Source organism: Bos grunniens, chromosome 10 (assembly GCF_055505025.1).
Source record: "Bos grunniens cultivar Pamir isolate PY7600 chromosome 10, Bosgru_T2T1.0, whole genome shotgun sequence".
Taxonomy (NCBI): Eukaryota; Metazoa; Chordata; class Mammalia; order Artiodactyla; family Bovidae; genus Bos; species Bos grunniens.
The window spans coordinates 15,093,031-15,115,272 of NC_141174.1; the positions used below are offsets into that span (position 1 = coordinate 15,093,031).

The 22,242-nt window shown below is 55.2% G+C and overlaps 1 long non-coding RNA gene across 3 annotated transcripts in view; it reads left to right on the plus strand.

Moving 5' to 3' along the window:
- Positions 1-9,985: 9,985 nt before the first annotated feature.
- The window catches only part of LOC147363955 (uncharacterized), a 35,006-nt gene continuing 22,749 nt past the window's right edge, over positions 9,986-22,242 (plus strand). For 2 of the 3 annotated variants that reach the window (XR_015133608.1, XR_015133607.1), the window contains exon 1: positions 9,986-10,534. This is a non-coding gene — a long non-coding RNA (uncharacterized LOC147363955). Of the gene's footprint in view, positions 10,535-16,044; positions 16,212-22,242 lie in introns of all 3 variants that reach the window. The other variant, XR_015133609.1, reaches the window with a different exon arrangement.

Consider the following 22,242-nt stretch of genomic DNA (forward strand, 5'->3'; position numbering starts at 1 on the left):
CTTTAGGCTTGTTTCTAAGTCCCATCTCCAGGCAACCAGACGCCTGGTTGTGTCTCCTACCCACATGGCCCATTGTCTGCTGGTTTCCCCGGGAGAGGTAGAGGCAGGGCTAGGGCAGAGCGTGGTGGCCGTGGAGTGCCTGGGGGTGTCTAGGTCTTTGGTAGCATCTGATGGTATTGACTTAGCTACAACGGAGGTCTGGTAGCCTTTGGGACTGTGTGTGAGCGGGGAGCACCCTATCTTAGCCACTGGACCACCAGGGAAGTCCCAAGGAAGTCTACTTTTAACAAAGGAGGGCAGGAATTGGGCCTGGGAGGAATTTGCTATAGGAGCTGGTGCTAGAGAGTGTGGTGCCAGCATATGTGGGTGCTGTGGGTGGGGGTGGAGGGCCATCTGAAGTCTAAGCTGGTGTATGTGTGTGTGTGCAGGAAGAGGGCAGATGGTGTAGACATTCAGGACTGGGAACTGGAACACCATGGTTCTTTCCGCCACGTCAGCCCTGTGATCTTGGAACTTAACCTCCTAGAGTCTCAGTTTTCCTAGCTGCAAAATGGGGATGCTAGGAATCTCCTTCACAGGGTTGTTAAGAAGATCTAGACAAATGGATGTGAGGGTGCTCCCAGGAACACAGAGGGAGGGCTCCTCTGGGGGCGGGCTGGGGGAGGAGTTCTGCTCCTCCCCTTGGGCCCTCTCTGGAGCTGGGGTGTCAGGTAGCACTCAGTTTGAAGATTAGGGCAGGGCAGCTCCAAGCTCCTGGACTTTGGTTTCCTCCCTCGCTTCCTTGACTGCCCCAGGCAGTAGTAAATCAGGTCACCACTTGTCTTTCCTCACTTTAGCTGTCATGCACACGGCTCCTGCCCAGCTCCCAATCCAGGTCACCATCTTCCACGCCTCTCCCTTCCCCAGTGGCCAAAGAGATGGCCTCACAGTGCTTTTGTTCTTGAGTGCTTGCTGTTCATTAGACCCTGGCTGTGTGCCTGACACTGGGCCAATTGCTTTAGGAAGAAATAGCAGCTACCCTTTGCAGCATGCGATCTGCCAGTCTCCATCATGAGATGGGCTTCCCTGGTGGCTCAGACAGTAAGGAATTGCAGAAGAGGCCCATAATTCAGGAGACCCAGGTTTCATCCCTGGGTTGGGAAGATCCCCTGGAAAAGGGCATGGCAACCCACTCCAGTATTCTTGCCTGGAGAATTCCATGGACAGCCTGGTGAGCTACACAGTTCATGGGGTTGCAAAGAGTCAGTAACTGAGCGACTAACACTTTCACTTTTATCATGAGATTATCTCTTTTAGGGAGATATGATCACGTCTGCTGTATGAGTGAGGAGACGGAGGCTCAGGAAAGGTAAGGATCTCAATCAAGGTCAAGCGACAGAGCCAAGGCTGAAACCGAGATCTGTCTGATTCCAGAGCTTGTGTTTTTAATCCCCGAGGTCCTGTGTTTAGAGGACAGTGGACAGAGGGTGCAGGTGGGAGATGGGGCTGCAGGCACCAGGGGAGGTCAGGTAAGGGTCATTCTGGGAGTCAGGGAGCGGTCTGGCGGGAGGATGCTGGGCCTGAAGGAAAGAGGAGGGGAAAGGCCTGCAGTGTGATAGGGAAGTCCACACACACTCACCTAGACGCCCACACGGTATACGACACCCAGACACACACACACAGGGCAGAGTCCCACATACCCCCCCAGACACGTACAAGGACCTCAGCACAGGTGGCGCTAGTGGTAAAGAGCCTGCCTGCAATGCAGGAGATGTAAGAGACATTGGTTCGACCCCTGGGTTGGGAAGATCCCCTGGAGGAGGAAATGGCAACCCACTCCAGTATTCTTGCCTGGAGAGACCCATGGACAGAGGAGACTGCGGGCTACAGTCCATGGAGTTGAAAAGAGTCGGACACGACTGAGCACACATGCACTCAACAAGACACACACACACACATACGCACATGCACCTAGAAGACGCACACAGACCCAGAGGTGCACGCGCACATTGACACACCTCAGACATCCACAGACCCAGTGACACACAGACTCACGCACACAGGCATAGAGAGGGAGACTCCCACGTGCACACACGTCCTGGAGGGAAGGGAAGGAGCAGCCAGGGCCGCCTCGTTTCCCGGCCTCCTCCTCTAAGGTGAAAGGAAAGCCTTCCCCAGAAACGCTGAGTCAGCAGCGGGTGACAAATGAGCCCGGGGCAGCGGGTTCGGGCGGGAGCGCTTAGCATGCGGACTGCGTCGTGCCAGCGCCAGCCCCAGTGCGCGAGGGGGCAGGGAGAGCCGGCTGCCCGCGGAGGGGGAGGCCCCAGGGAGGAAGTGACTCACTTTGACTTTGCAAACACCGGACCTGCCGCTCAAGGTCAAGCAGCAGGACTGCCAGCCGGCTTCCTGCAGGGAGGAGGGGTGGGCCCAGCTAGTGTGGGAGGGTGGGGCTGGATGCAGGTGGGGAGGCAGACAGGGGCCTGGCCCTCCCCGCTGTGGCGGGGCTCTACCACAGTGGAGGCCGGGACGGTGCACGGGGGAGACCCCTGAGTGCTGAGGTTCGGCTCAGGAATGGCCAGGGCTGGCTGGGGGAAGGGGCACTGATCCTCCGGTCCTTCTCCAGTCTCTAACACTGCCCCACCCACCCCACCCCGCTGCCCAGTGGAATCCAGTGCGAGGGCACATCACAGCAGCCTGAGCGGCCGCAGCCACACCTGGCCGGGCCGTTCTGGCCTCTTGCCCCCTGAGATCTGGCCCCACTATGCCCCAGTGAGATCTTTTCAAGACATCAATCACATGAGTTCCTCCAACAGCTTCCCGCTGCACCAATAATAAATGCAACCGCTGGTGAGGAGCATCTTCCAAGTGGGTCGCTCTTGACAGTGAAATTAAATTTCACTATTAAAAAAACGACACCAGGACAACGTGCATGAATGGGGGTTGTTCCGGGCAGGCAGCCCTGCTTTGGGCTTGTTCGAACCTCAGAGACTTTGTCCTCGCCCCACCTTTGCCCGGCTGCCTCAGCCTCTGGGTAAATGTCTGTCGCCTCCTCAGACAGCCTGTCCCTTACTGTCCTGCTGCCAGTCACGCTCCACGCACATCCTCTACTTTATTTCCTTCATGGCATCTACTGCTACCTGGATTTATCTTTTTGTTCGTCCATTTACTTCTTTCTTGTCTGTCTACTCCTCCCTCCATAAAAGCTCCTTATAGATACATATGGCTTCCCAGATTGCTCAGTGGTAAAGAATCCACCTGCCAATGTAGGAGACACAAGAGACGAGGGTTCGATCCCCGGGTGGGGAAGATCCTCTGGAGAAGGACATGGCAACCCACTCCAGTATTCTTGGCTGGAGAATCCCATGGACAGAGGAGCCTGGCGGGCTACAGTCCATGGGGTCACAGAGAGTCGGACACAAGTGAGCACACACACGTATATACATAGGCCGAACCACATGGCTTACAGTATCTTTCCCCACCAGGGACTGAACCCAGATCACCAAGTGAAAGCCTGGAATCCTAACCAGTAGACAACCAGGTTACTGGTCACCATAAAAGCTTCTTGACAGCAAAGACCTTTTCTGTTTTGTGTGACCCTCCCTGTGTCCCCAGTCCCTAGAACAGTGTCTGGGACAAGTGGTTCTTAGTAACAATTAATCCGTGAGTGTGCAGATGAGGGGAGGCCTAAAAGGGAACACAAGACCTCAAAGGGCGGGCGTGCAGAGACTGCGTCAGGTACAGGGGCAGGCCTATGGGTGTGAGCTACCAGGGTAGACCCGGCCCAAGAGCAGCAGGATGGCTCTGGAGTAATCCAGACCCGGCAGAGAACTTTTCCTCTCTCTGTGCCTTTAGCTCAGTTGGTAAAGAATCTGCCTGCAATGCAGGAGACCCCGGTTGGATTCCTGGGTCAGAAAGATCCACTGGAGAAGGGATAGGCTACCCACTCCAGTATTCTTGGGCTTCCCTGGTGGCTCAGCTGGTAAAGAATCCACCTGCAATGTGGGAAACCCTGGTTCGACCCCTGGGTTGGGAAGATTCCCTGGAAGAGGGAAAAGCTATCCACTCGAGTGTTTTGGCCTGGAGAATTCCATGGACTGTATAGTCCATAGGGTCACAAAGAGTCGGACACAACTGAGCGACTTTCACTTTCAGAAAATAAGAATGAGTACACTTTCTCTTCTGTGTTATTGATGACTCTGGGTCCCCCACTACCCAGATGTCACTTCCTCTCTTGAGACACACTTGGCCTGCCTGGGAATCCAGAAGTGGAGAACTCCTTTCTGTAAGGAGCCTCTGGGAGGTGCCAACCCCATTTCCATTCCAGGTCCTGCCAGGCCACAAGCCTCAGTTTCCTCTGAGGCCAACAGGGCCTGAGCAGGGCTCCCTGTTCAGAGGCTGACCACTGGTTACAGTGAGGTCAGTCCATCAGTTCAGTCGCTCAGTTGTGTCCGACTCTTTGTGACCCCGTGGACTGTAGCACACCAGGCCTCCCTGTCCATCACCAACTCTCCGTTTTTACTCAAACTCATGCCCATTGAGTCTGTGATGCCATCCAACCATCTCATCCTGTCATCCCCTTCTCCTCCTGCCTTCGATCTTTCCCAGCATCAAGGTCTTTTCCAATGAGTCAGTTCTTTGCATCAGGTGGCCAAAGTATTGGAGTTTCAGCTTCAGCATCAGTCCTTCCAATGAATATTCGGGACTGCTTTCCTTTAGGATGGACTGGTTGGATCTCCTTGCAGTCCAGAAACTAGACAAAGTGTTCATGTCCTGGCTGTGTGGCTGTGGTGTCACCTCTGAGCCCAGAGGATGTTTCCTGCTTCTGACTTGTCAGTCCTGTCTTCTCCATCCCCCCGCCCCAGACTGTGGGTCCAGTAAGATAAGGATCATGACTTATCAGTGCTTTGGAAAGGATTCCTGTCAAAGGAGGCCCATAAGGGAATATCCTTAGTGGAGATTTACTCCCAGGGGTACACCCGGGGCACAGGAAGCTGCTAAGTCCTCTTTCTCCCCCAGGACCAGTCTTTCTGCTCCCCTAGCCCTCACTCCATCTCCATGAGCTGGTCCCGAGGCTCTGGCCTGGCCCTTCCAGCTTCGGGGTGGGGAAAATAGAAAGTGAAAGTGGCCCTGGGAAGGAGGTCACCCCAGGGAGCACGCAGCCTGCCAGCTGCCTGCAGAGGGACCCCAGTAAGGGAGGGCAGCTCCTGGCCCCCAGGCCCCCTGCCCTGGGGGACCTGCACAGCTCTCAGCCTGGCCCGGGCCTGGGGCTCCTTCCTGTGGCAGCCCCGGGCAAAGCAGGATGACTGAGCAGTGAGAGGGTGGCCTGAGGCCACCGCTTCAGAGTCTTTTGTCCTGACTCAACCTCCTGCGTGGGGGAGAGAAGGGGAGGGAGGCCCTGGCAGCAGGGGTTTGTCCTGTGGGGTGGGTCAGGAGCCAGAGTGGCCAGCTTGGCTCCCGGGTCGGGTCAGGATGCTGTCTGTCTCAGCCCAGGCGGCTCTCTGCAGGGCCCCCTTCAAAAGGGAGCCCCGAGGTGTGGGTGGGGGCAGAGGAAAGTGACAGCAACAAGACAATAGTCTCAGTCAGCTTCCAGCCAACCACAAGCTGGCCCGCGCCAGCCAGGTGCCTCACGAGATCGCAGCCTGGAAATAACACCTGGGCCACTGGCCCATCCTCGTTCTTCTGTTTGTTCAAGAAAAAATTTTGAGTGTTCTTTGTGCACAAGACGCTGTTCTAGACACAGGGGGCAAGCCATGGAAACAGACATATAAAAAAATCCCTGCCTTCATGGAGCTTACATTCTAGTGGAGGGGAAAACAGCCAACAATCAAAGAAAAATAGTACAGTAAGTAAAATATTAACATAATAAAGTAAAATAACTGAAACAGTACATAAGCTGGTGATAGATGCTGGAGAAAAATAAAGAAGGGAAAGAGGAAAGGGGTGCTGAGGTGGGGACAGGTTTGTAATTTTAAGTGGAGAGGGTACCTTGCTGAGAAGGGGACATTGATTCTGATTCAGTGTCTCTTTAATTTGTGTGAAAAATCAAGGATGCAGATATGATTATCATCATCCCCCTGAAGGTGAAGGAAATCAAACCCAAGGACGAGTCCAAGGTCAAATGTCTGGGAGGTGGAAGAACTAAAGTTTGAGCCGAGGCTGTGTCTGTGTCTGTAACCACCACGTGCTCTTGGGCAAACAGACAAAGAGAGGACAGAATGGAAGGGAAGAGGGAAATAAAGGCCGTATGGAGGCCTCGCAATGGTGGCCATCTGTTTTCCAAACTGAAAATCAGAACACAATCTGAAAAGATTTTCCTGTTGCTCATAATGAGAGTGGCTGCCTGGGAGAGGTGGTTTGGATGCTAGCCTGAATGGTGGGATTTCTGAGACATTCCAGTGGCTTGTGGGGCCCACGAGGCAGTCCAGGGGTAGGGCATTGCCATGGCAACCCCAGCCTAGCCTCAGGGCCAAGAGCCTGGTGCGGGGCCACATGGCAGAGAAGCCACACTGGGCATGGACCCGAGACTCTGCGGGCCCAGGGCAGCCAACACTGAGCAGACAGTGGAAAGTGGGGAAGGGGATGGCCCACAGCCCATGTTCTGGGCCAGTTGGGAGGATGGGCTGGCAGGTTCCAGAAAGCCCCCTGGCAGGCATCTGAGAGGCATGTGGGGCAAGAACCTAGGCTTTCCTGTTGGACAAGTCTGGCTTGGAATCCTCCAGCTCTCTGGCCCTGGACAAGTCACACAACTTTGATGAGCTTTTCTCTCCATCTGTGAAATGGGGATGTTCACTCGCCCCCAGATAGTTGCAAAGATCATCACATTTTGAGATACTGCATGAGTTGTACACCAGGCTGCAGACCTCAGACGTGGTTCCTGCTGTTTGCCTCCACCCCGTGGGGCACTGGGGACCTGCCAAGGTGGTGAGCGGGTGAAAGGGGAAGAACTGTGGGCCTTGGGAAACGGATGGCCCGGTCAACCAGGGCATGGCAGGTTCCCAGCCAAGCCCTGCACGTGGGCTGGGGCTTAGTCAGCAACCAAAGAACAATGTCCGCCCCAAACAGCCAGGCCCGCAGTGCGAGCCCTTCCCCCAGCTCCCACCATTGTGTAACCGTAGTGCCCTGGTCCATAGGCCTCTCCACGTGCTCACACCTGCTCTGGCATCCTGGGGGCTCCAAGGCCCACCATGCCCTCTGCTCAGGTGAGCAGCAAGGTGCCCCAAGGTGGAAGAAGGCCATGCCCATTGCTCCTGCGGGTGTTGCTTTCCTTTCTGCCAGGGTGCCTGAACTTCCCAGTAAACTCCTGGCTGCCCCCACTACTGCTTCTGGAAGATTGTCCTCGAAGAAGGGAAAGAACAAGGGACTTAAAGGCTTTTGCATCCCTCCCATTTCCATGGGCTGAGGTGCACCTGCTCTGGCCACAGCGATGGCAGAGTTGAGGGCAGCTGGAATCCAGCCCAGTTTTTACCAACAATTCATTGTGTGACCTTGCGCATCCTTTCTAGGCCTCCTTTCCTTCGTCTGTAAAGTGAGGGGTTTAGACTAGATCGTCTCTCAAGTCTACCTGTAACATCTAAATGATGGTGAAACTGTTTACCTCAGACTGGGACTCGAACCCATATGGCTGGGACTTGAACTCAGCCAAAACCCTGCTTGGGACTTGAACCCATGTGGCTAGGACTTGAACCCAGCCAAAACCCACAGTACCTGGTTTCAGGAGCTAATGAAGCTCAGGTTCTTGATGTCTCATCACAGAAAGAATTCAGTGAGAGACAAAGTGATAGGTAAGTGGGTTTATTCAGATACAGAGAGACGCACACTCCACAGACAGCGTGTGGGCCATTGCAGAGGGTGAATGCAGCCGTGAAATTTGGTATGGTTAGTTTTTATAGGCTGGGTAATTTCATATGCTAATAAGTAGGAGGATTATTCCAACTATTTTGGGGAAGGGGTGGAGATTTCCAGGATTTGGGCCACCGCCCACTCCTTGGTCTTTTAGCTGTGGAACTGTCCTGGTGTGTTGATTGAGGATTAAGGTCTAGTCTTGTCTGCCATCTTGGTCCCATTTGATTCTAATCGGTTTTTGTTGTGTCCTTGGGCTATATCATTCTTTCAAAAGTTGTGCCTTGCCCCTTTCCCTCCTGTTACAATGGCATGCGCTGAATTTTCATCCATTTGTTCGTTCCTGGCACTTATCACTGTATTTTGTTTGTTTGCTAGTTGTCTGCCTTACTCCACGCCAGTTACACGAGGGAAGGGGTTTTGTTTGCTTTGTTCACTGCCGTATTTCTGCCACCTCCAAGAGGGCATGATGGAGGGTGGGAGCTTGCATTTGACTGAGTCATGGCAGGAAACCGATGGCTGCAGGCTCGAACGGGGACCCCTCAGAGAAGCCACCCCTCAGAGACAAGGCAAGGAGGACTGAAGAGTACCCAGGGCTCACCACAGGGTAGGGGGTGGGCCTAAGGAAGCGTGGCGGAGCTGCGCTGTAGGAGGGGACAGTGGGGGGACAAGAGCTGAGGCCTGTGGCTGGAGGAAACAGCAGCGTCATCCTATGTCCCAACAGGGAAGTGAGTGGGGAGTAGAGACCCCTACTCTTTCTCCTCCTGCTTCTAACCTCGGGCCACAGTATCCTCTTGGCTGAATCCAAGCAGAAGCTAGAGAGCAAGAGAGCTCCCTGGCACAGTCCTTAGAGGTCAGGATCCTGGGCACAGACAGGGTGGGAAAGGGCAGACTTGGATCTGGAGGGGGGTACATGGCGGCCATTCACTGTGCGTGTGATAAACAGTGGCTGAGCACTTGCTCCATGTCAGAGTTTGCACACTGGAGACAAAAATGTGATGCGAACGTTGGCAGAGCAAGGGCTCTGTCTGCCCTAAGGCAGCTCGAACATCCCTCCCCTGGTTCTGGAAAGAGCCCCCCCCCCCCACCCCGCCACCACGACACACACACACACCCTTCCCTCTGCCAGAGGGCCTCCCTTCACTATCTGATTTGGGGGCAGCAAGTAGGTAAATCAGTCTGATTTACAAATTACATTGACAAATGGAAATGAGGGCGAACTGTTGAAGGAGGGGGAGGGGCGCAGGAAGGCAGGGTGTGTAGGGGCTTGGAGTCGGGGGAGGGTGTGGGGGGGGCGCTGGGTGATGGGAACTGGTGGCCTGAGTCATGAATCAGCCCACAAGAAGGTGACCCTGGAGTTGTGGTTCAGGCTCCAGAGTTTGAAGGGTTCTAATCCCACTCCATCAGTCTTTTGATCTTGGGCCTTGGTTCGGTTTCATCACCGCCGAAAATGGGTGAAGGGGTGGATATATAGGGCGTAGGAATTTGGGGAGGATTAAAGGAGAATCTGCAAAAGGTCTAGCCCGGTGTCTCTGGGGACACCAAGAACACTATTATTATAATTAGAAACAAGGGCTACCATCGCTCCTCCCCACCACTCCCCGCCCCCACCCGAGCACTATTCCATTTCTCTCCGGCAAGCGATCGCCACCCCCTCTCCAGCTCCATTTAGTTCTGAATGTTTTAGGTCATTCTATGCCTGGCGTTCTGCCAAGGCTCTGACAAAGACAGGAGTTTCTGCTCATTCATCCTAATGCAAGTTTCTGCGTTTAGGACAATAGGGGGAAAAAAAATGCATGAAAGGGCTCGCTGCCTGTGGAGGGGAAATCTGCTTAGAATTGAAAATCTGAGTTCTTCCTTGGCCCAGCTCTCTCCTCCCAGCGCTTTGGCAAAGGCTGGCTGGGAGAGGAAGAGGAGGGGGAGGAAGGAGGGGTGCGGGGGAAGACCCAGCCTAGGACCACCGAAGGGCGGGCTGGGGCTGGGGCGCAGGGGCGAGGCCCCGGCTCGCTCGGGTGAATGGGTTTCGGGTGGCTGAGGAAGCCTGCCAAAAAGGCAGAGGGAAAAGGCTAGGCCCCGGGTGGCGCTGCCGCGGCACAGTTTCCATGGCAACACCAGTTGCGGCTGGGGCCAGGCTCCTGGCCGCCTCCACTCAGCTCGCAGAGGAGGACGCATCTGACAGGTCGCCTTGGCCCCGTGCGTCACCAGCCGGTGCCACCCTGTTCTAGGCACCAGTGCTGCCGCTCCCTGGGGGAGATGGGGTCCAGGAAGTTGCCCTACAAGCCTCTGGATAATGCCCAGGCTTTATTCAGGCTGGGATGGAGACACGGCACGCCATGGAGCCAGACAGGAGCTGGGGATGGGGCCATGGACAAGAACAAACCAGGCCCTCCCCAGCTCCCTCCCCGCCCCTCCCCCGCACCCCGGGGGCCGGTGGGCCTTCAGGAGACAGGGCCAGGCCAGATGTGTTTGTTAAAGATGCCTCTGGAGGGCCCTGGAGGATGGATGAGGTTGGTGGAGGTGAGAGGTTTGGTTAGGGTTGGATGGATGAGAGGTTAAGGGGAGGTTACAGGGAAATCCAGCAGAGGGACAATGGCCTGACCTAGGGCACCAGCAGGAGCCGGGGGAGATGAGAGCTCTTTAAGAAGTGACTGTATCTGGTGCTTGGATGCAAAGGGTGATGAACTGGAGGAGCCCAGCACATCTCCCAGAGCGGCAGGTAGGTGGGGCTGTCTCCATGTCTCCAACATGGAGAATAGGGAGAGGAACCCTTTCAGAAGAGAACTCCTTCATACCATTCTTATCTAGCTTCTCCCTCGGCCTCTGAGCCCACCAAGAACTAGATCACAGCACAGTTGTTTACATTTGACAAAAGGGGAAGAGATAAGAAAGTGGGGGAAACAAAATATACAAGGGCGCTCCACTCTGATTGTTTCCGACCAGGGTTCCTGGCTTCCTTAACCAGTAGAAATTGACCACAGAGGCCAGACATGAAATTTACACAAGGTTTTATTGGGGCTCTTGCCTCAGCAGAGGGAGCAAGAACAAACAGGTTCCCTTGCTTTCTTGCTCCTGGAGAGGGGGTAAGCTGGTTCCCTTTTTGGGGTGAGGGTAGGGATGTGTCCAGGGGTCAGGCCTGAGGGGTGGCTTAGGTTATTTGCCCACCGCTTAGGTGGTATCATATGCAGGGGGCATGCACATGTGCAGTATAAACTGCTTTTGCTCCTGACTCCCTTGTTTTTGCTCCAGGTTCCTCAAACCTGGCAGATGGTTTTCTTGGTCTCTTTGTATCTTTTGTCCAGAGTTTGTCTGGGACTGCCCAAGCAGATAGTTATTTTCAGTCCCATATGGTTTCTTTGTATTTTGTTGCTGGAGGAGAGGTGTGTCCAGGTGCAAGCATTGCAGCTCTGCAGCAAAGCGTCCCATGTCCCAGCCTGTCTCAAAAGACACACTGTCCCCTGGATGCGTGCAACCTGAAGGAGCCGGTGCTCAGACCAAGCGGTGCTGACCCCTCAAATGCAGATGGGTATCTGGTGGAATTTTGTCACCACTTTGTCACCAAACAAGTGCAGTCTTTCTGTTTTGTCTTGCTTTGGTCATCTTGGTATCCAAATCATTTGTTACGGTTCTATTTTATTTTTACTCCCTGCGGAATTCCTTTTACAAAGCTTGTGTCAGGGTGGAACCCTGTTTCCTGTGCCCTGAGACAGGTCTACCTGTGAGAGTATCTGTTTGCAGCCCCCTCCCTTGTTCTAAGTAAGTGAATGGGGCAAGTGGGCATTGAACACGGAGGACCTGGCTGTGCTGACCTTGGGCTCTACAGGAGGAATCTCTGCCACTTTCCTTTATGCAACAGACCTCTGTGTCTAAAGGGCTCAGTGGATACAGAACTTCCCAGGGACACAGCTACCTATGTCGTTTTTATGGGGACCCAGCTAGCCAAGGGTGCACTTCATTGGCTCCCTCCCACCTACTCTTGTCTTTCTACTCATAACTCCTGGGTTCTTGGTGAGAAAATAGTGGCGGATAAGGGGGAGTTTGGGTTATCCAGGGCAGCTCTGTGTTCCCAGCTCTCAGACCTCCCCGATCACCTTCTCTAATATCCTACCTCCCTCTAACTCTACTCCCAAGACCTAGTTTCTGCTTTTGCTGTATTCTCACCACCTTCTGTAATTATTTTGTTGTTAACGTGATTATTATCAAAGGTTTATGGTGTGAGTGTACGGTTCTTGAAGCAGGGACTTTGTCAGTATGGTTCACCACTAAAGTTTCAATCCCTTAGAATGGTTTCTGGCCATCAGAAAGTGCTCAGTTTTTGTGAAGGAAGAATTACTAAGTGAATGAGTGGACAGACAAACCCAAGAGAACTGGCCAGTTTTTCTTCAATGCATTCCTCCTCTGATGGGGTTCAGGAGGCCCTTGGGTGATTTTTTTTCCCATGTTCATCTCTCTGTTTCCAAGGAGGGCTGGACTCCAGATATTCCTGTGTATTTGGCAAGGGTATTATTTATCATCCAACACACATTTGTTGTGTGCCCGTGGATGCCAGGCCCACTGTGAAATGCAGCAAGTTCAGCAACGGAGCAAGACAAACAGGGTTCCCGCTCTCGTGAAGCTGATACGTTGGTGTGGCAGCCAGACAATAACACGAATGAGTGACTAAATACATTGTAAGTGACACAGATGAAATGAAAAAAGCCCTGTAATGGAGGATCTAATAAAAGCAGGGTAGTCACAGAAGGTCTTTCTGAGAAGGTAATGCTCTAGCTGAGACCTAAAGGTTTGGAAGGAGCCAGGCCTGTGAAGAGATAACGGAGTGATGATGTTCCAGGGCGCGAGGCCAGCAAGTGCAAAGGCCCTGAGGTGGGAAGAGATTTGGTGTGCTCCAGAAGGCCGGTGGTCAGGGAGATGGGGCAGAACCTGGTGTTGAAGGGCCTTATAGCCTATGGTGAGAAATTTGGTTTTTTAACTGAGGTATATTGGCAACCAGACTTCCTTAGTGGCTCAGTGGTAAAGACTGTTGTTGTTTAGTCGCTAAGTTGGGTCCAACTCTTTTGCAACCCCATGGACTGTAGCCCGCCAGGCTTCTCTCTCCATGGGGTTTCCCAGGCCAGAATACTGGGGTGGGTTGCTGTTTCCTTCTCCAGGGGATCTTCCCAATCCAGGGATCAAACCCACTTCTCTCGCACTGACAGGTGGATTCTTATGCAGGAGAAGCAGGTTTTATTCTAGGGTCAGAAAGATTCTGTGGAGAAGGAAATAGCAGCCCACTCCAGTATTCTTGCCTGGGAAATCTCATGGACAAAGGAGGCTGGCGGGCTGTGGTCCATGGGGTTGCGAAAGAGTTGGACACCACTTAGCGACAACACAACAACACACTGACAACCACTGTCAGGTTTTCCCAGGTGAACGATGGGTTCTGACTCACGCTTTGGCTTCTGGATAGAGAGTGAATTGGGGGTGGGGTGGAAAGCAGGATCTGGAAGTGGAGAGAGGAAGTGAGTGGCAACTTCGGTTAGGGTGCTGGCCACAAGCAAAGTGGGTGGAAAAGAGACCAGGCAGGTTTTGGGGGCGGGGGTGGGAACTGAGAGGACCCTTCAGGGTGGAGACGGGGAGGGAATGAGATGAGTCTCCACGATGCCCAGCTCTCTGGCCTGAGGAATCCAATCAATCTGGTGAGCAACACAGGGCTCAGCTGCTGTCAGAGAAAGACCTGGTGTCCCTCCAGAGTCTACTAGGGCTGGGCAGGAAAAGATTCCACTTCTGCTACATAAAGAGCCCCCCATGTGCATGGCACGACGTGGGGGTCACGAGCAGAGTTGTTAAGTGTTGGTGTTATCCACCGTGCTGCATGGCTTTGAATCATCTAATTCTTTCCCCAGTTCTGGCGTTTGAAAGCATGCCTGGACCCAGTGGTTTGGAGATAGAGTGCTCTACCTCTCAAGGGCCTTTCTGCTGAAGGGGAGCAGCTTCAGGCTCCAGAGGGCAGAACCAGATGCTGGGAGGCACAAGGATGTGGATTCTAGCTCAACAGAGCAAGGAAGAGATGGCTGATAACCAGAGCGTTTTCACAGGGATGAGCCTCCCATCTCTGGGTGTATTCAAGCAGAGCCAGTCAACCCAGGAGCCTAGTCAACAAGGAGACTGGGTTCCTGTGGTTGTGAACACCCCTTTCCTCTAGCCCGCCACCCCCCGCCCTGCAACCCACATTTCAGGAGTTCAGCAGCTGCCGCCTCCCATGGTGGGCACAAAAACCCCTCTGCCGGTTAGCTAAGACTAAGCAGCTAAGTCACAGCTAAGCCTACCCTGCTTGCTCTGGGTTTAACAATCTCTGCTTTCTCCCTGCCTGTCGTGGCCAGGGGAAGAGCAATCCCCAGCGTGGGTGGAGCAGTGGGGCCCGGCTGATGCCTTGCAGGCCTGTCCGAGGCCTCTCCGCTTTTCAGGAAAGGGTGTCCTCCGTCTGCAGGGCTACTGCAGCCGGGCGTGCTCGCCAGACTCCTGCGGGGGCATTCCAGGGGCCTCGTGGATATGAGGAGGGGGCTCTCCTGCCCTAAGGGATGGGGGGCAACCTCAGCTCCCTGACCTCTCCCATCAGCACCCCTAGATGGACAGAACTCTACCCGGCGAGTCCTGGGGGCCTGGGACCCGCACAGGCGGAGAGACTACAGGCCGTCTGGTCCCAGCTGCGGCGGAGGGTGGGTTAACACTTCCAGCAGGCTCTGAACTCTGCCAGGCGTGACTGCTTGGCTCCAGGGCCAGTCTCAGCTGCTGCAGTGAATCCCTTTGAGCTTCCAGATGGAAGAGAGTTGGCACGTAGTGCCCCCCTCCGGGGAGGGCCATGGTGTCCTGCTTGTAGGGGAACCAGGATCCTTGGTGTGAAGGAGCTGTCCTTCAGGGACAGGACTGCAAACTCCTCTTCTGTCAAAGCGCTGATGATGGTAATGAAAGGAATAATGCCAGGCAGGAGGGAGGGTATGAGTGGCCCTGCTGGAGGAGCTGCCATGGGGAGGGGAGGGGGTCACCTAGCTGGGGTGGGCTTCCCCTTCCCTTGGCTGTGGCCCCACACTTGGGGGCCAGTGTGGAAACAGCAGATGAGCATTCCTGACTTCTCAGATTGGAGGCCCAGTTGAGAGCAGACAGGTTGTAGGTGGGTGGGTGGGGGTGCTGGCTGGGGCCGCCCTGCAGGGTGGGGTGGCAGTGGGGCCTCCAGGTTGTCCTGGCCAGCTGACCCTGTTATTTTTAGCTCTGGAATGCTCCTCCCAAGCCCCCTTCTGTTCTGTTTATCTTGCTTTTGTGTCTGTGTTCCTCTCCAGGAAACCAGTGCAGCAGGAGTGGGATAAAGGGAGGGAAGCGGGGAGGAGATTGGGGAGGGGGGCTGATGGAATGGGAGAGTTTGGTGAGGGCCTGGGCTGGAGGAAAAGGTGGGTGCAGCTCCAGCCCGCCCCTTCCCCTCGCCCAGGGGCTACATCTTTCTCTTTTTCTGCATTTCTTGGGGTCGGGGCCCCCAGGAAGCCTTCCTCCTCCTCCACCACCCCGATACACACACTTGTCGTCAGCCTAGGCCTTGGGCAGTCCCGTCCTCTCAGCCGTCTCCTTGGGACCTTGGGTGAGGTCAGACCTAGATGAGGGGTGGGAAGGGACAGCCCCCAACCCCTGGCCCTGGGTCAGGACACTCTGGGATCCCCTGAAGGAACTCCTCTGTGAAAATGGCGTGGGCAGGGGCACTGGGTGAACTCGGCTCTCAGTCCTTGTAAAATGGGAACGACAGCCACTCCTCTCTGTGAGGGGACTGTCGGGGGCTGCAGGAGATGGATATGAAGCCGTCCTGACACCAAGGGGAAGCTGCGAGTCTGTGCTTAGGGGGTCAGTCGCATCCCATGGGGGGCCTCCCGGGGAGGCGGTTCAGCAGTGCTTGGAGGAAGCCACCTGCCTCCCCACAGCCTCCCTTAGTCGCTGCTTGGCTGCTGAAGCTCTGGTTACAGGCGTGTGTCACTCACCCACCTGCTCCTCTCCCTCCCCCGCCTCTCGGGTGCTGGTGTGCACCCTGCTGGGGACAGGGAACACCTGCATGGGCTGCCAGAGGCGGGGGCTTCCAGAAGATAGCCACCTCCTGCCAGCAGAGGGGAGGGGGCGGTATGGGAAGGGGAGGGGGGTTTAATCCTGAAGTTTCCACGATGATTTTTCCTGAGTCAGGTGGGTGCACTGTCTCTTCCTGTCTTTTCCTTTAAGCCGCCTTCTAGGGACAGGCCATCAGCCCTCAGAGAGGGCCTGGCGACACCTGGAACCGGAACTCCAGGGAAGAGGCCCCCACGATGACAGTCAGCAGTGAGCCTTGGTCCTCCTGGGGATGCTGAAGGAGCAGCAGAGGCATTCTGGCCACTAGCTGCGGTCAGAGAGTCAGTTGATAAATGGCTGTGCAGCCTTGGAAACTGTGCGCAAAGCGAGGTGGGCTTGCCCAGAGCAGTCCTGGGTGCAGGCGAGGGAGAGGGAACCATCTGGGGCGCCCACTGTCCCCGGGGCGGGCAGGGGGCCTGACACCACCTAGAGACGGAGGAGAGGCAGCAGCTGCTGTCCCCGGAAAGGCACTGACCTTTAGAACAGGAGACAGAAATAGCTGGGGAGAGGAGAAGAGAACCATGCGGGGAGGTGTCCAGGCTGGGCAGGGGCAGGCCCAGACACAAGAAAGGGAAGAAAGCGCTGCTCCAGACACTCACTGTGCTGGCATTTCACGCACTTTCACTTATTCCCACCCGCCCCCCTCTCCAGCCTGCGGGTACTGGCATCACCATTTCGCAGATGAGAAGACTGAGCCTCAGAGGGGGTGTGGCCAGGCTGGTAATCGGCAGAACTGGGACTGAACCAATCCCAGCTGGCCTGGCAGTCCACTCCTCTACAATGCCTCCGGGCCCCCTCCTGTTCCTAATTACCCCACCTTGCTGGGGTGTTGTGGGGTGGGGATATTTAGCTGAACTGGCACTTGCCGCTGGTCTGACATGAGGGAAGAGGAAATCCTGTCATTGAGGCCTGCTGCTAAGTCATTTCGGTCATGTCCGACTCTTTGCGACCCCATGGACTGTAGTCCACCAGGCTCCTCTGTCCGTGGGATTCTCCAGGCAAGAGTACTGGAGAGGGTTGCCACGCCGTCCTCCAGGGGCCCTTCCGGACCCAGGGATTGAAGCTGCATGTCTTTACGCCTCCTGCATTAGCAGGCGGGTTCTTCACCACTCTTGCCACCTGGGAAGCCCCAGTAGGGCCTGGAGTCCTTGAAAAGTGAACCGCAACTACTGTTGTTTCTTAGGTGACCCAGAGCCCCTGCATTTTGGGGCCTGTGAGCCCCAAAATCGCCTGTGAGCGATTTTCCTTCCCTTCCTTCCTCACAGAGAGAGGGATGGTCACTAGCTTCCCACCCACTTCCCCTCAATTGTGCTGGGCCGAGTCTCGGGAGACCCCTCCCCTTCGACAGTGGCAAGGATGAGCTTGTTGAAAGGCCCTTGCTCAAGCCACAGGGGGCCGGAAAGGAAGGTGAGAAGAGCAGACTCAAAAATAATGCCGGCTGGCTGGCTGGTGCCCCCCTCTCCCTCCCCACGGACAGCTCCCCAGCCTGGGCAGCTCCCAGCTGTTTCTGCTTATCTGAAGCCAGGGAGGCTGGTTGCCTGGATACCAGAGCTCCTGATTAGCAGTTAGGTCCTTCTGGGGCAGGCGGAGCTGCGCATCCACAGCCAGCTGGGCGTGGTATCCCCAGGCTTGGCTGAACCAGCTCTTGGAAAGGTGGTGAAGGAGGATTCAGGCAGGCGGCAGGGATTGGGGTGGGGGGCGCACTGAGGAAAAGACCCCCTTTGCCAGGAGTTGGCTCAAAGTGATGCTTTACACTCAGAGAATCTGGGCCTTGCCACTTGCTGGCTGTTTGACATTGGTCCTGTGAACCTCTCTGAGCCTGTTTCTCTGCTTCAAAGAGTGGTTTAAAGAGTAAATATGATGATTAGCTGAGTGCTCAGAGCACGGTGACCTTAACCCTTTGCCCCCACCTGCTACAGTCGGGCCCCTGTGGACCCTGTTGTCCATGTCCTCCAGGGAAGCTGTGTGTGGTCCTCCCCGTGGCACCTAGAGCAGCCTGGGGACTGCAGGCTGTGGAGCCAGGCAGGCACTGGTCCAGCCCTGCCTCCTCATTTTGGTGCCCTCCCCACTCCTATGTGTAGCTGGGGGCTGGGAGACAGGCCTGGGGTAGAGTAGAGAAGACTGGACCAGAGGCCTCTTCTGAAACCCACGCAGAGCAGGCCGTGGGTCTGGATGAAAATCAGCAAATGGCTAAAAGGCCCTGGTGATCCTTGAGGTGTGTGTGGTCATCACAGACGCTCTTCTTGACCCTCCTGCCTTAAGAAAAGGGCAGAAAAGGAACGGGGTGGCGGGGGTGAGGAGGGGCACCATTTCCCTGGGGCCTGGCTCTCTCTCTCTCTCTCTCTGAATGGAGCAGGAGATGAGGCTGTGTCAGTAGCACAGGGAGTGGAGCCCATGAATAATGCAGAGAGTAGCTTGGGGCCACTAGAAAATGGTCACCAGCCCATCAAGCAGAAAGTGGGCCTCGAATACAGAGTGGAGGGGAGCCTGGGGGCTGGAGTGGGAAGGGAGGGCTTGGCGCTGCCCTTGGGGCTCTGGGCTGAGACTCGCTGTCCCTGCACTGGTCCTGGGGTTGCATGGATCTCCCCATGGCACCTAGAGCAGCTTGGGGACTGCAGACCCGGCCTGACTGCTGGCCTGGCCTTGCAGCTGGTTAGGGCAGGAGGCAGTGCCTAGCCATCAGTACTCTTCTAAGCAGGGCAGTTCAGTTCAGTCTCTCAGTCATGTCTGACTCTTTGCAATGCCATGGACTGCAGCATGCCAGGCTTCCCTGTCCATCTCCAACTCCTGGAGTTTACTTAAACTCATGTCTATCGCGTTGGTGATGCCATCCAACCATCTCATCCTTTGTCGTCCCCTTCTCCTCCTGCTGTCAGTCTTTCCCAGCATCAGGGTCTTTTCCAATGAGTCGGTTTTTCGAATCAGGGGGCCAAAGTATTGGCGTTTCAGCTTCGGCATCAGTCCTTCCATTGAATATTCAGGATTGATTTCCTTTAGGATGGACTGGCTGGATCTCCTTGCAGTCCAAGGGACTCTCAAGAGTCTTCTCCAACAGTTCAAAAGCATCAATTCTTTGGCACTCACCTTTCTTTATAGTCCAACTCTCACATCCATACATGACTACTGGAAAACCAAAGCTTTGACTAGATGGACCTTTGTTGTAGACTTAGAGATAAACTCGCTCAGGCAAATTTCCAGAAGCTTGGGAACTGGGGAAACTCTAAGGGAGGGATGATGCTTAAGAGTCAAGGGAAGACAGTGAACCCCATCATGAGGGGTTTGGGTGGAGGAGACCCCCCAGCTCTCCTCTAGCTTGCCCTAGGCGGCCTCAGAGTTGCACATTTGGAATTTTTTTTTTTTTTTCCCTGAGTTTAGAGGAAATCTATGGAGGATTTGAATAGAACAGAGACAAGATCAGGTGTGACTGAGCAAATCCACTCGGGCTGCTAGTGGAGACTGCAGGGTGGCCAGAAAACCTGGAGATGTGGATAATGGGATGGTGTCCTGCAAGATCAACAAACCGTTTATTCTGTACTCAGTTTTGCCTCCAGCCTTGCTGGTCACACTGTGATCTGGGAGAGCGGGAATGTGGCGGGGAGTGAGGGGACTGTCAGAGGCGTCCAGGGCCAGGGGCTGGTGTGGCCGAGGGCTGGGCGGGGTTTGGGGATAGAAATGACCACATTGAAGTGACTGGCTTAGTTTGCCTGGTGGGGAGAGAGGCCTCAAAGGAGGCTGCTTGGCTTCTGGCCTGGGCAACTGGGTGCTGGGGGTTGGAGATGGGAGCCTAGTATGCAGAAGAGAAGCCCCGAGAGGCTCAGGGAGCTGGGAGGTGATAGCTGGAAATCAGGTCAGGAGTTGGAGACGGGGCCTTGCTGCTGCAATGGGCCCTCTGAGTGGTAGACCAGCAGCCCTGCTCCTGCACACCCCCACCCCACCCCCCAGCCCACAGGAAGACAGGGGCCAGGTGAGGCTCCGTTAAAGTCCTTCTGGCTGGGGCCTGGGGCTCTGGGTAATTGCTCAAAGCCCAGGGCACTCCGAGGCTCGCCTTCCCTCTGCTAGCCGTCGGGCCCTGGAGCAGCCCCATGAGGCTCTTCCCCATGGGCGACACCCCAGGAGAAAGCCTTCCTCCCTCACCACCTCCTTCTCTGCCAGCAAAGTGCCCCGAGGGGCTCTGGTGCCCTGGCAAACACCTGGCAAGGGGTGCCCTGGGGTGTTGCCCTGCAGTGGTGGAGGTTGAGTGCAAGCCTCCCCCTCCAGGGGTGAGTGTTTATGCTCTCAGTTGCCTCCCAGCACTCCTTCTCTAAGGGCTCCTGGGCCTTCTCGCCCCGTCTGCCCACACACAGCTGCGCTGGGAAGGGGTTTCCCGTCAGTCCCCACTGGTGTGCAAGCAATCCAATCACGGGACCAGCAACAGCCTCCAGGGAGGGACAGCCCGTGAGTCGCCCGAGCAAGGGAAGAATGGAACAAGATCAGCGAAAATTGGAGGGATGGGATCTTAATCAGGCTGTTTGGGGATGCCCAGAAGGCCAGGAAAGGCCGCAGAAGAGCAGGGTGCTGGAGGGGAAGAAGCTCTGGGGCTGGCAGGAGACGGAGGGTCCCAGCAAGCTGGTGAAGACAGGTGGGTGTCAAGTCAGGTGGGAAACAGGGAAAACAGATCAAGGTGTGCTGGCAAGGTCTGGGAAATACGGTATTGTTTCTTCCCGTGTGCTTCATTCATGTCTACATCCCTGCTGTGTTCCAAGGAACGTTCCAAAGATGCAGAGATGGGACACAGTCCCAGTCCTGGAGCAGCTCCCCAGCTGTGAGGGGCAAAGACTGGGCAAGGCCCTGGGAGTCAGGGCCCAGATGAGGCTAGAAGGCTGGCGGGGCGGGGGTAGTGTATCCTGGAGATGGTGTGTGTGTGTGCGTGCACACCCAGTAGCTCCATTGTGTCCGACTTTTTGCGACCTCATGGACTGTAGTCTGCCAGGCTGCTCTGCCCATGGAATTTTCCAGGCAAGAAGACTAGAGTGGGGTGCCATTTCCTACTCCAGGGCATCTTCCCAACCCAGGGATTGAACACGAATCTCGTATGTCCTACATTGAAGGCATATTCTTTACAATGAGTTCCACCTGGGAAGCCCCTTGGAGATGGTGGACCTGACTTAATCTACCTGGAAGGAGAAGTAGCAGACGTCTGGGGAGAGGAGCAGTGGTATGAAGGCTGAGAGGCAGGGAAGAGTTTGGTGCTTCTCAAGAGCCACAGTTAGGTCACAGCACGGCTTAAGAACAATTTATGTTCGTGTGTGTGTGTGTGTGTGTGTGTACACGGGTATATGCGTGTGCACCTACATGCACAGGACCTTGAGAGTTGAGTTGGGGGCACAGTAGGTTAGAGCCACCTCGCCAAAGGTCCTGTGTTCTCCCCTGGAAATTTCTGGATCTTGACTTGAAGGTGGAACATATTTAGATGACATGGAATGACGTGGTAAGATCTGTGTCTCGAGGACTGACCGGAGCTGGAAGCGGCTGGCTCGGGAGCGGCCGCAGAGACCCCTGCTCAAGAGGACCAAGGCCTGACATGACACCTCACACTTATGGCCTTGTCTGTGCCAGGCGTTGCTCTTCTCTGCAAAGAGGAATTCACTTGATCATCGCGACAGTCCTATGAAGCAGGTTCTGTCATCCCCACTTTACAGGCCATGCAAGTGAGGCCCAGGGGGTGAAGTGACATTCTCAGGTTACCACATGGAAACAGGGGAGCCAGGACCTAGTCTGGTCCCAGAGTCGGTGCTGGGCGGAATGGGCCCGGCTGTCAGGATGGTGAGCTAGGACGGACTGAAAGGATGTCAAGAAAGAAAAACCAGGCTGACTGGAAAGCTTTAGAGGGTTGTGGGAGCACAGGAGAGAGAAAAAAGATGAGGGTGAGGGAGTCACATAAGAGTCCCCCGCCCAAAAGTCATACGTACCCGGAACCTGGAAATGTGACCTTATTTAGAAATAGGGTCTTTGCAGATATAGTGAAGTTAAAACGAGGTCATACTAGAACAGTGTGGGCCCTAGTTCCAAAGACTAGTATCCTTATAAGAAGGAAATATGGGCCCAGGTACGGAGAGACCTGCAGGGAAAGCCATGTGATGATGGAAGGAGAAACTGGTGTAATCAGTCTACAAGGATTGCCGGCAACCATCAGAAGCTGAAGAAACAAGCTGCTTGCCTCGAAAAACCTTCAGAGCACGGCCCTGCTAACACCTTGATTTCGGACGTCTAGCCCCCAAAACCGTGAGAGGATAAACGTCTGTTGCTCTAAGTCATCTAGTTTGTGGTAATTTA